Here is a 10,525-nt window from a genome sequence, read left to right as displayed (position 1 = left end):
GTGGGTGCATGGACAGGCATGCTCCACTTGTAGCATGTTGTAGAATACCTTTTGCTGAAAGTCATCCTCAGGGAGGAGGAAGAAGTACGTCTGTAGAAGACACATAGCTGTCACTTGTCTTGGCGAAGTCTTGCTAGAGGCTCTTACAGCCAGGAAGAGTAGGATGGACATGCAGACCATCCTCTGCTGTCTGGAGAAGGGGATGCTCGGGCTCTCCCAAGAGAAGAAGGGCAATGGGGTGGCTGGGTTGTGCTGCAAAGCTGCTGCAGATCTGACCTGTGCAAAAGCATAGAGAAAGGTGCTCTGCCAGGCATTGGGGCAAGTCTTCCTCCTGCTCAGGGCAGCTGCTCCTGAAACAGCCTGGCAAGCATGCCAGGGACGGGGTTTTGGTTTGGTGCCTCTTTTCTTGAGGGCTGATTGCCAAGATATCCAACATACAGCCTTTAGGCTACTGTTGTGACCTCTGAAGTCTGGCAACAGGGATTGCTGTGGAAGTTAATTACCTCTTTGTGCTGCTGTTAAAATCTGTCGCTCTTCAAATCTCTTGTGTAGAAGTGCAAACTGCTTAGGAGAGGAGAAAATGAGCAAAGGACCAGACTACTGCCAGTCAGCGGATTTTTGTCTTGTGCGCAGTTGTGCCTGCATGTGCTCCGAGTCCCTGGGTCATGTCCAGGATCTGAAAAGAGGGGTGAAATGGCTTCAGACCACAAAGATGTGTATGCTTCTGTCTCCTTGTTATGGCTTTTAAACAGCAACTCCGCATCCCCCAACTCTCATTGATGGCCAATTAAAACTAGCTGATGGAGTGCCAGTGTCAAGTGTGAGCTGGGTGTTTTGCTGTGAAAAAGCTTGTGGGTGGAGGCCTTTCACCAGAAAGTGAGTAGCTGTGGCCGGGTACCGCTTTGTCCAGCATGAGGTACTGTGTTCAGAGGGGTGGTCAGTGCCATGTGGTTTAATTGAATGGCTTGAGCAAAATCCCAATGGCTCGGAAGGCAACATCTCCAGGGAGGAAAGCTTAATGTGTGGGTTTGAGTTGGTGCCTTCTTGATGGGGCATGTCGGCACAGGACTGAATGTCAGATCCAGGGGTTTAGCTCTCAGTCCGAGTGCTCCGTTTTCTGTCTGCTTTGATCTCTGCAGGTGTCCAGCCTGACCATGAGAACTGTCTTACCAACTGGTAGCACTCCTGGCATAGTGGGGATTTGTTATGTATCTGGTGTTCTGGTAATAACAAGAACATAAGTTGTCTTTCCAAACTGATGATCTTGCTATAAATAGAGAATCCAGCTGCTTGCATTGAATGGCATCAAAGAAAATCACAGGAGCAGCTCTTATGCAGAATGAAGTGGATTCTGGCTGCTTTCTCCGAAGATGCTGGGGCAGGGGGATTTCTTGACAACAGACGTATGCAAAAGCAATGCTTGAGAGCTTGGTGTGGCATGTGAAATCTTCAGCAGGGAGCAGGTGAGGCGAGGCAGCTGGGTTCTCCCATCGTGCTGTCCCACATTGTGCCTTCCTGCCTCCCCACTGGCGCAGCTGCCTGTGGTGGTACCCGGGTGAAATGAGGAGTCAATAAATGGTATGTTGCTTTACTGCTTATAAATAAGGCTCTTCAGGAAAAGGCACTTGAAACCTCCTCCCGCTAGGAGGAGGTGAGCTGGCTCTGGGTTTATGCTTGGGAACTGCAGCAGTGCTAAATCATTGGGAGATATCTCAGCAAATTCTAGCTGCTGACTTGCAAGTTCAGCGCCGAGAGTGGAGTGGCAGGGCGGATGGGCCTTAGTGCAGTTATGCATGGTTGCTTGTCCCCTGTGCTCTTATCTTCTCTTCTTGTATGTGGGCTCCGACGCCTCATACTGAAACTGTTGTTTCCAGGATGGCTGAGCAGTCCTGAACTTGCTGCTTTAGTCCTTCTCAGTGCCTTGGAGGCAGAGGCTTGCTCAGGATGCCTGGTTATGGCAATACTGTCTGTGCTGAATCCTTTCAGCCCCAGGTGCATGTGATGGTGGTTGTCCACCCTGTAACAGGCCTTCTCCTCGTCAACTGGGTGCTGAGCTGACTTTGCGAGTGCTCCTCTCTGAGGACAGCGAGTGGGTGCTGGGGAGTTCATGCCCAGGAGCATCTCTTGAGCCCCAGGAGGGGATGGAGGAGCATCACCTCCTCTCCTGAGCATCTGCATTGCATCTGCAAGGCTGGCCATTGCTGAGAAGACCATGAGAGCTGTGCTTGTGGGTGGCAGTGAGGATCTGCCAAAATAAGCATCAGCCAGCAGGACTTTTTCTAGCTTTAACTCCTAGGCAAGTGTATCTGAGAGTCTCAGAGGAAAATGAGTGTGACTCAGTCCCGCAGCAGAGTCTGGCCCACAGGAGCCCTTGCGCTCTGGCATTACAGTAAGCCTGTTAAGCATGAATTTCCAGAACTCTTTGAAGCTTTTATTTAGAAAGAGCCTGAAAAGGGAGTAGGCTTTGGTGAACCAATCTCTCTGTGGTAAGTAGAGAAACCTGATCAGTCAGCTGTTTATCTGCTTGCAGTGACTTTTGCACCCAGTGCGGAGGGGTGATGCTCCTGCTGTGGGGACAGAGGGGCTCTTGGAGTGGGGGAGAGCTCGTTGAACCTGCTCCAGGGTGTGGGAAGAACAGAGTGGAGCTGGCGGTGGTCACAGAGTTGTGTTCCCAGGACATCAGAGAGCTCAGCATCTCTGGCTGCTCCTTGTGTCAGGTGAATCGCTGGCTTGTTCTGCCAGTGAGGTGAGAGAGGGTGCCTGGCTTTGCACTTGCTGGGAAAGAATGATCGAGTTTGTTAATGATTTTAAAGGGGCAGTTTGTTACAGCATGGCCTTAAAGCACCCAGCAAATGCCTCTTGGGTCCTGCAGCACTGTGTGGTAAACTGTGGTGGGGTTTCCTGCCTGGTTCTTCCTTTTTTTAGACAGCCAAGTCAAGTGTACCGGAATATCTTAACTGCTTTGGCTGAAAGTGGCTAACTGCTGGGTGGAAACCTATTTTAATTTGGGCAAGATATAAAAAAAGAGGTTCCTCTCTTCTGTTTCAGTGCTGCCTAGCCCGAGGAAAGGTGGCTGTGGTCCCTGGCTGGCCGAAGCGTTGAGTGCTGGTAGGTCCTGGCGTCTGTCGGCATTCTTGTGAGCCAGGGCAAGCTGCTGGCTCTGCTCCACTTGTCTGGCTGCACATTGGGCATCTGGGACTTGCATTCTCCTCCCGCAGGGCTGTTCTAGGGGCCACACACTGAAGATTAAGATGCTCTGACTGCTTCTGTATGTACAGCCTTGTTTTGCTTTGAAGAGCATAGCTTGCTTAAATTCAGGTTGCCCAGGGCTCACAAAAGCAAGTTTAAGTTGCCCAGGTCCCCTGAGAAGGATGGCACTAAATTAGGATCTGTCTTGTTTAGGGGATTGTGAGTAAAACTCTCCTAGACCTCACCGAGATCCTAAATATGAGCTGTTTCTGTACCAACCTGGCAGCATCTGCCGCTTGGAGGTGCTGGTGCTGGCAGGCAGCAGCCTGCAGCCCGGCAGAGCTGGGTGTAATGCTCTGGGCAGCAGGGCAAGGGTGAGATGAGGGGCTGGGCGCACCTGGGTTATACCAAGCCGTACTGAGCTTTGTGCAGAAAGGATGGCGAGGAGGAGGGAGTGCAGGTAGTGACAGGGGTCATGTTATTTGCTGAGATGTGCTGGGTAACAAGCTGAGCTGCTCTTAGCCAGCATGTGACTCTTGCTGCAAGCCCTGCCTGGAGCTTGGTCCCATCCTAGTAAAAGCACAGACGGCTCTCTTGTGGATGGGGTGCACAGAAGCGAGTCTCAAGCGTAGCTCTAAAGGAGGGCAGACACACTAGTTTCCAAACAGGTCAGAATTTCCCCCTCTGAATTTCTGTCCAGAGAAGTAGAAAGGAAAGAAGTTTCTTGAAACTGAAAGTTGGCTTCACGTACCAAAGTGGTTGAAGATCCATGTGAAATACTGCTGCTATCTCCTCCAGCCTTCTGCTCCTCTGCAACCTCTTTGCATTCCCCGTCTGATACTGAGAGGGGTAGATATTAGGACAGGAGGCTGTGAATGCTGGCAGTGCGGCTGAGGTGGGTGGCTGGCATGGAGATACTCATAGTGAGCTGTGAGGTCTGCCTTTCTCTGCCAAATACTTAAGTTTCCTGCAGTGCCTCCTGTACCGCTGTCTGATCTGGCTGTTCCCAGCACACAGGGGCATTTGCATCTGCCGTACTGGCTTGGGAGGAAGAGGCCAGTCCCTCAGTATGCTATGGTGGTACATGGTCAATCCCCTTGCATGAGGACCCGAGGGCTGGCATCGCCAACCCCTGCTCCATGTGTGGCAGCAGGCGGTGTGTGGAGCAGTTCTGCTGAGCCCTGCTACCTGTTTAGGATGGGGCAAGAGATTGGGCTCCCCAAACTGCTCTGAGGTACAACTTTCTCCGTCCCTGCTTCCTCTGTAACCGCCATCGAGGGATATTGCCTGTCCCAGGCTCAGCCTGGGCTGTTCCCGCAGGAAGCCCGTGGGTGTGTTGGTTGGCAGCCTGGCCCCAGTGCCTCCAGCGGGGAGGCTGGGGTAGGTGGCATGGTGTGGGCAGCAATAGTTGTGCAGCCATACGCCCCTGCCAGGCTGCGTGTATGGGCTCTGCGCTGCTCGGCTGTTAACAGTGCAACCATTTCTGCCTTTGTGGGCTCTCAAGGCAGAGTAATCCCATTCCTCCCCACCTCTCTTCCCAGGCTGTTTGGGTGGCACAGCACTGGGACCTACATCAATCTGAAGCTTAAAAAGACCTCCAAACTCACCCGTTTTTTTGCAAGAGGCAGTTCTGGAGAAAGGGGATGCTGGGGGAGTCCTTTCTGGAGTGTGTTTGGTGAGCAGTGAGGTGATCATGGTAGTAGTAGTGTGGTGGGGATCGGGGTGATGGACTAGACAGGGTGCAGCCCATCAGTTGGGCCCTGCATGCAGATGCTGCAATGTTTCATGCCTCTTGCTAAGGAGCTGCAGTTGCCTTTGGCAGCAGGACTGGCAGATCCAAGGCACAGACTTCGTGGTGTGTGGTCATCCCCTTCCTGCAGCCCGTGTGGCCTTGTTCGCCAGCGAGTTTTCCACCTGCAGCCCAACATGTGCGAAAACCGGCTTGTTAAACATGCTCAACCGGGGATTTGATTCCAGATGTTTGAGATGACCCCCTTCCTCTGAGGGCAGCCAGCATGCTGATAAAACACTGTGATGCTATAAATAAACCTGTCAGCTCTACAAGGGAGAAGAGCCTTCAGATTGAACAGGAGTTTGTTCTAACAGGAGCCCAAGAATTTGCTTTCTTCTCTTGAGATGTATGTTGACCCCTGATTTTGGGGAAGAGCTGGAAAATGTAGGTTTCCCTGTTGCTCTCAACCTGATGGAAAAAAGTGCTTGCAAAGGGGAGAGGATTGACCTGCCTGGGAAAGGACTCAGAGGAGGTTTGCTACTCTGCTTTTCTACAGGCACACACCTGCCTAGTCTCCCTTTGGAGACTTCGGTGTTTGCTAGAATGAGGACATCCTCTGTGTATTGATACAACTTGCATGGATGTGACCCTCCTCGCGCTGGGCTGGACTCTGGCTAAAATAACTTGTGTGTAGCCATAATAATGGCTGTGGGTCACTTTGCCCATGTACCAGAGCTGTCACTCCCCTGTTGTTGCTACAGGTGGAGTTTTTACAGGCTGCATTGAGGAGCTCATCCGGCCTTCCCGCAGCATGGAGCTGTGTTGGGTGGGTCTGGGCTTCCTGCAAGTTGTGTGGGACACCCAGCTGGATCCTCCTGCCTTAGCCTGACAGCAGGCAAATACAGCCCTGTTGCTACAGCCAGGGAGAACAGGCACTTCTGGCCCTTAGGATGGTTTTTGCTGAGCTTGGGCTTGCAGGGCTGGCTCTGCTGTCCTGGAAATCAACCCTCTGAAAGGTCAGGGCCAGGAAGGGAGGGACCGTCCCTTCCACTGCTGTGAGTGATTTGGCTGGTCCAGTCTCTTGAAGGGTGCAGAGGGCAAGTGCCAACCTGGGGAAGGAATGGCTGAGCAGCAGATCTTGCTCCTGGAGGCTAAATGATGCTAAAGATTGCCACTGCAGAGGGGGCTGCAGGGTGGTCCTGAGCCCCAGCTGGGCTTGTGTGTGGCAGGAGCACTGCCTGCAGGCAGCAGCACAGGGACAAAGATGGGTCAAACTGTAGCAATGTCTTAATATTCCGCTGGGAGCCTGTCCACAGCCTCTGAGCAGAGAGCTGTATTGGGTGTGACTTGTGTGATGGGCTGGCAGGCTGCAGAAGGTGGGGTGTCCCCTTGGGTCATGGGCAGCAGCAGCCAAGTCCTCTGTGTGCTGGAGGCTGCTGGTGACATGGGAGATGCTGCTCGATGTGTGTCAGCTCCAGACAAGGCATCTCCTGGAGCCTGGCTACAGGCTTGGGTTTGAGTTGAGATGGAAAGCATGAACTACTCTTCTAGACAATTCCTCTCCTTCCACATTATAGGCTGAATCCCCTTCCTGCCCCTGTGCTGGGCTCTCGGGAAGGAAGAAGATAAAAACCTCCCCAGACAATCCTTAACTGTGTGCTAAACCTGCCGTTGCCTCCAGCACTTGGTGTAAGCTCCACTCTTTCCTCACTGGCTTGTGAAATGCCCAAGACTGTGTCTCAAGAACTGACAGGATGGACCCAGAAGGATGGGGACACCTGACAATTAATTAGGAGCTGTTGGTTTAATTAGTAGTGTCTCAGTATATTCATGCATGAGGGCTGGACGCTGAGGGAGTAGCATATCTTGTGAGCTTCCAGCCTTCCTGCTTAGAGGACATGAGCCCTTTGTGTCTGAGGTTGTACTAGTGCATTTCTGTGTAAAGGCCATCAGTACAAAGGCCTCATCCTGCCCCTCTTTGGGGTCTCAGCTTCCTAAGTGTCCAGTTTTCATGGAGTTTTTCTAGCAATTACCCAGTCTCTACAAACTGGTCGAGAGTAACTTGCTCGATCTGTGGGTCTTGCTGTCTCCCAGGCTTTCCATTTTCCCAGCACCATCTGGTCCTGCTTTGCTGGCAGTGTGGGTAACTCCAAACCCGTCATCTTCATCCAGATCCAGGGCAGGGGCTTTACAGGGCCAGAAGATCTCAGAGCGTATCAAAACTTGTGATCTTTGTTAAACCCAGAGGTTCATGCCAAGGTGGTGCTGTGTGGTGAGGTGATCTCCTCCTGCTGCTGCGACAGCCCATCAATCTGTCGAGGGCAGGTCCCCACTGCCATCGGTCGGGGAGTGGTCGGGGCTCAGGGCGACCCATCTCGCCCTTTCTCCCAGGGCCGTTTCTGGCCCCTGGGGCATGCAGGGCCAAGTAGGGGGGAAAGGTGGCTCATTCCCAGCTCATGGGATGCTCTTGGTCCCTGTAGCTCTGGACGTACAGATGGCAGTTTGAGGGATTCTGATTAAAATGTGACAGCTGCCTGCTGCGGCTCTGATGGAGAGGCATGAGGAAAGGGGGCTCTGGCTTCCCGTGGTTGGTTTCCATGAAACAAAGACTTTTCTGATGCAGACTCGCTCATGTCCCACAGCATTTTATCCCCCTCTGCTCCCCTGTTTTCTGGATCTAGGTGTGCACAAGTTTTCCAAAGGGTAACTCAGTCCCCAGGTACCCTCTAAGCCCATTACGAATGTGCACCCTGGTCCCTTGTGCTGCATGCCATCACTGCAGACGCACAGGGTGGCTTTGCCATCCGTCTCATCCCATGCTCACAGGGCTCGGCACCCCGTTCCCTGCAGCAGGGATGGCTGGAGCCTGTGGGTCCAACAGGCATCGCCGAGCCCATGTGCTGACTTGAGTAGGCTTCAGCTGGCAAAAACCCAGGGCTGTTCATAAGTGCCGTTTCAGACCTTGGTCGCCAGCCCTTCGGCTGTCCTTGTCGAGGAAGGTGAACGACAGGACAGTCTGTTTGTCTTGTGTAAGCTGCTTCCAAATGCAACAGCCGCCACCCCAGACTGTTGTAGCTTTTTTGCTGCTTCCCCTCCCCACCCCAGAAAACCTAAACCAACCAAGCTGTCAGCATCTCCTTCCCTCCACCACTGTCTGTTGCCTGTACCTGTTGTAGCAGGTGTGTGACATAGATGGGTCTTGAAGCTGGAGGGGGACACCTGGGACTGGGGCTGGCCCTGCTGCAGAGTGCAGGGTGGCTGGTGACTCTGCTTGCTCAGTACATGACTGGATTTTGGAAGTAGGGATGTGGGCATACAACCTGCTGCTGGCAGGGGAAAGGAGGATGCGTGTCCTCTGCTTTCCTCTTGCCCAAGGTGCAGTGCCAGCTTACCCAAGGAAGGCAGCTCACTGGGTCACCAGAAAAAGTAATTTGAAGTCTACGGCTGCTCTCCTTAAATCACCTTGGAAGAAGGCAGACGTGCCCAGCTCCTGGCATCTCTATTTTTACTTTGTGCAGAGATGGATATGGCTGAGCTGTCTCCTTTTATTTCCAGCATTTGGCGCATGCTGTAGTGCATTGCTAAAGATGTGTCTGGCTGGATGCGAAGCTGCCTGCTTCCCTGAATCCCCAGGGGACTGCAGGGGTGAAGGGCCCTTGTCTTTTGCATGGCTTTGTAATTCACTTCTCGTCTGCTTGCTCTTTGCCTCCCCCTTCCACTTCCCTTGCAGGTTTTCTGACTTTTTTTTTTTTTCCTGTATTTATTCAAAGCAGCCTGGGTAAACAGGGAGCAGGAGCATGGTAACTGGGGCCACTGGTAGCACTGGATTCCAGAAGCATTTTTAATGGGTTTCTAATAACTGAAACTGCCCCATTCTGATGTAAAAACTTTTCTTATTTGCTGTATCTGCAGCTTGGCACAGAGATCGCCTGGAAGGGAGGCCTTGGAAAGGCTCAGACTGAGCATTTTGCTTCCTGACAGTCAGGCTGACTAGCTTTGCACCTCAGGTGGCTCTAGTTGCAGCAGCTCTGATGGTACCAGTTTGCCAGACCTGTCCCGCTGATGCCGTTTTTAGCTTGCAGCTGCCCCCAGCACCACGTGCCCAAATTGTGCCTGTCAGCTGCCCCGTGTACCTCCTCCCACTTGTGGGCTGGAGCCTGTACACGACAGCTGGCCAACTCCCCAGTATCTTCCTCTGCCCATGGGATGCTCGTGGAGAGGCTGATTTCATGGTTACCTGCTCCAAAACCTGGTTAGGAATAAGATAAATGGTTTGACCTGTTGCACTGGGCGCCTCAAACCTCTTGGATAACCTGAGGGGAATGAGAGCCCTGTGGGGATGTGACGGTGGGTGTGAAATTGGGGGGAGGGAGGGTGTCTCTGGCTGCCCTGGACCCACTGCCCCCAGCATTGCCCACACTGTGGGGGCCTGGGGATCTGCTGGCTCCTCCAAGGGCCTGGGGGATGAGCTGGGACATGCAATCCCCATATTTAGCCACAGCCTTGCTCCCAGCCGTGGGGCAACGCATCTGCTCAGAGCTGTCATCCATCCTGTTTCTCCCCCAGTGAGGCGGGGGGAAGCTCATGTTTCTGGAGTAGGTTGGAGAAGATGCTCCATAACAAATCCTCTGCCACCTGAACTGCTCTGAGGCTCGTCCTACATCTGGTGACTTGCTGTGCCTGGTAACAGTACACTGGGGGCTTTGGAGGGCGTAGAGGAAAAGGGGAGAGCTTCTCCATTGCTGAGAAATTGCCTTCAAGCTTTTCAGCTTAAAATGTTGCTTTCTGCCCCTTTGGTTGCCCTCAGGCACCTGGAATGGCAGCTCCAGGGTGCGTGATGGCCAGGAAGGTGGCTGGAGAGGGCTGCCCTCGGTGGGGGTGCAGGACTGGGACCCCTGAGAGCCCTGGAGCTCTCCCTCCAGGAACCGTCCCTCCTCTGCAGGCACAGGCTGGCTGTGACCACACCAGTTTGGGATGTTCGTTAATTGAGAAGTCTTGGAGCTGACAGCTCCTGTGCCTGCGATGGAGAACTTGTTAGCTAGTTGCAGTGAGACTTTTAGACATGGTCCGACTTTAGCCTTAATGGTGGGTTATAGGGGGGTCCATCATTGTAGCAGGGACCACCAGCCAAGGGTTGGCTCTGAGTATCAGGCTGCAAACCCACTGCCTTTGGTTCCTGAGTCTCTTGTCTGCCGTGGGAAGGGAGATGGGCCATGACGTGTATGTGCTTGAACATGCCCACCCACCTGCCTCCCAGGAACAGGAGTGCCTCAGCACCGCAATGCAGCAAGCAGGCTTGAATTAAAGACTGTCATCCCCTTATCTGGGCATTGCAACAGATGGTGGTGATCTGTAAACTTCTGTGGCGAAGGGAGGCTGAGGGGGAGCCTGTTCAGGGGCTGTTGCTCCTGAAGGATGTGAATGTTCTCCAGCCCTTGGTTGGGCTTTTCTCACTTGTATCTTCCATGTGAAAATGTGGGAGTGGAGTGGTTGAGTCTGGGCTTGATTTGACTTGAGCCATCCAAATTATTTGGGCTAACTCGGAGCAGGACAGGCTCATTGTGAGCCCAGAGAAGTGGCGATATGTCTGAGGTGGGAGCCTGA

Source organism: Haliaeetus leucocephalus, unplaced genomic scaffold, assembly GCF_000737465.1.
Source record: "Haliaeetus leucocephalus isolate CR32 unplaced genomic scaffold, Haliaeetus_leucocephalus-4.0 Scaffold306, whole genome shotgun sequence".
NCBI classification, from domain to species: domain Eukaryota; kingdom Metazoa; phylum Chordata; class Aves; order Accipitriformes; family Accipitridae; genus Haliaeetus; species Haliaeetus leucocephalus.
Note: the sequence above shows the minus strand (reverse complement) of the source record.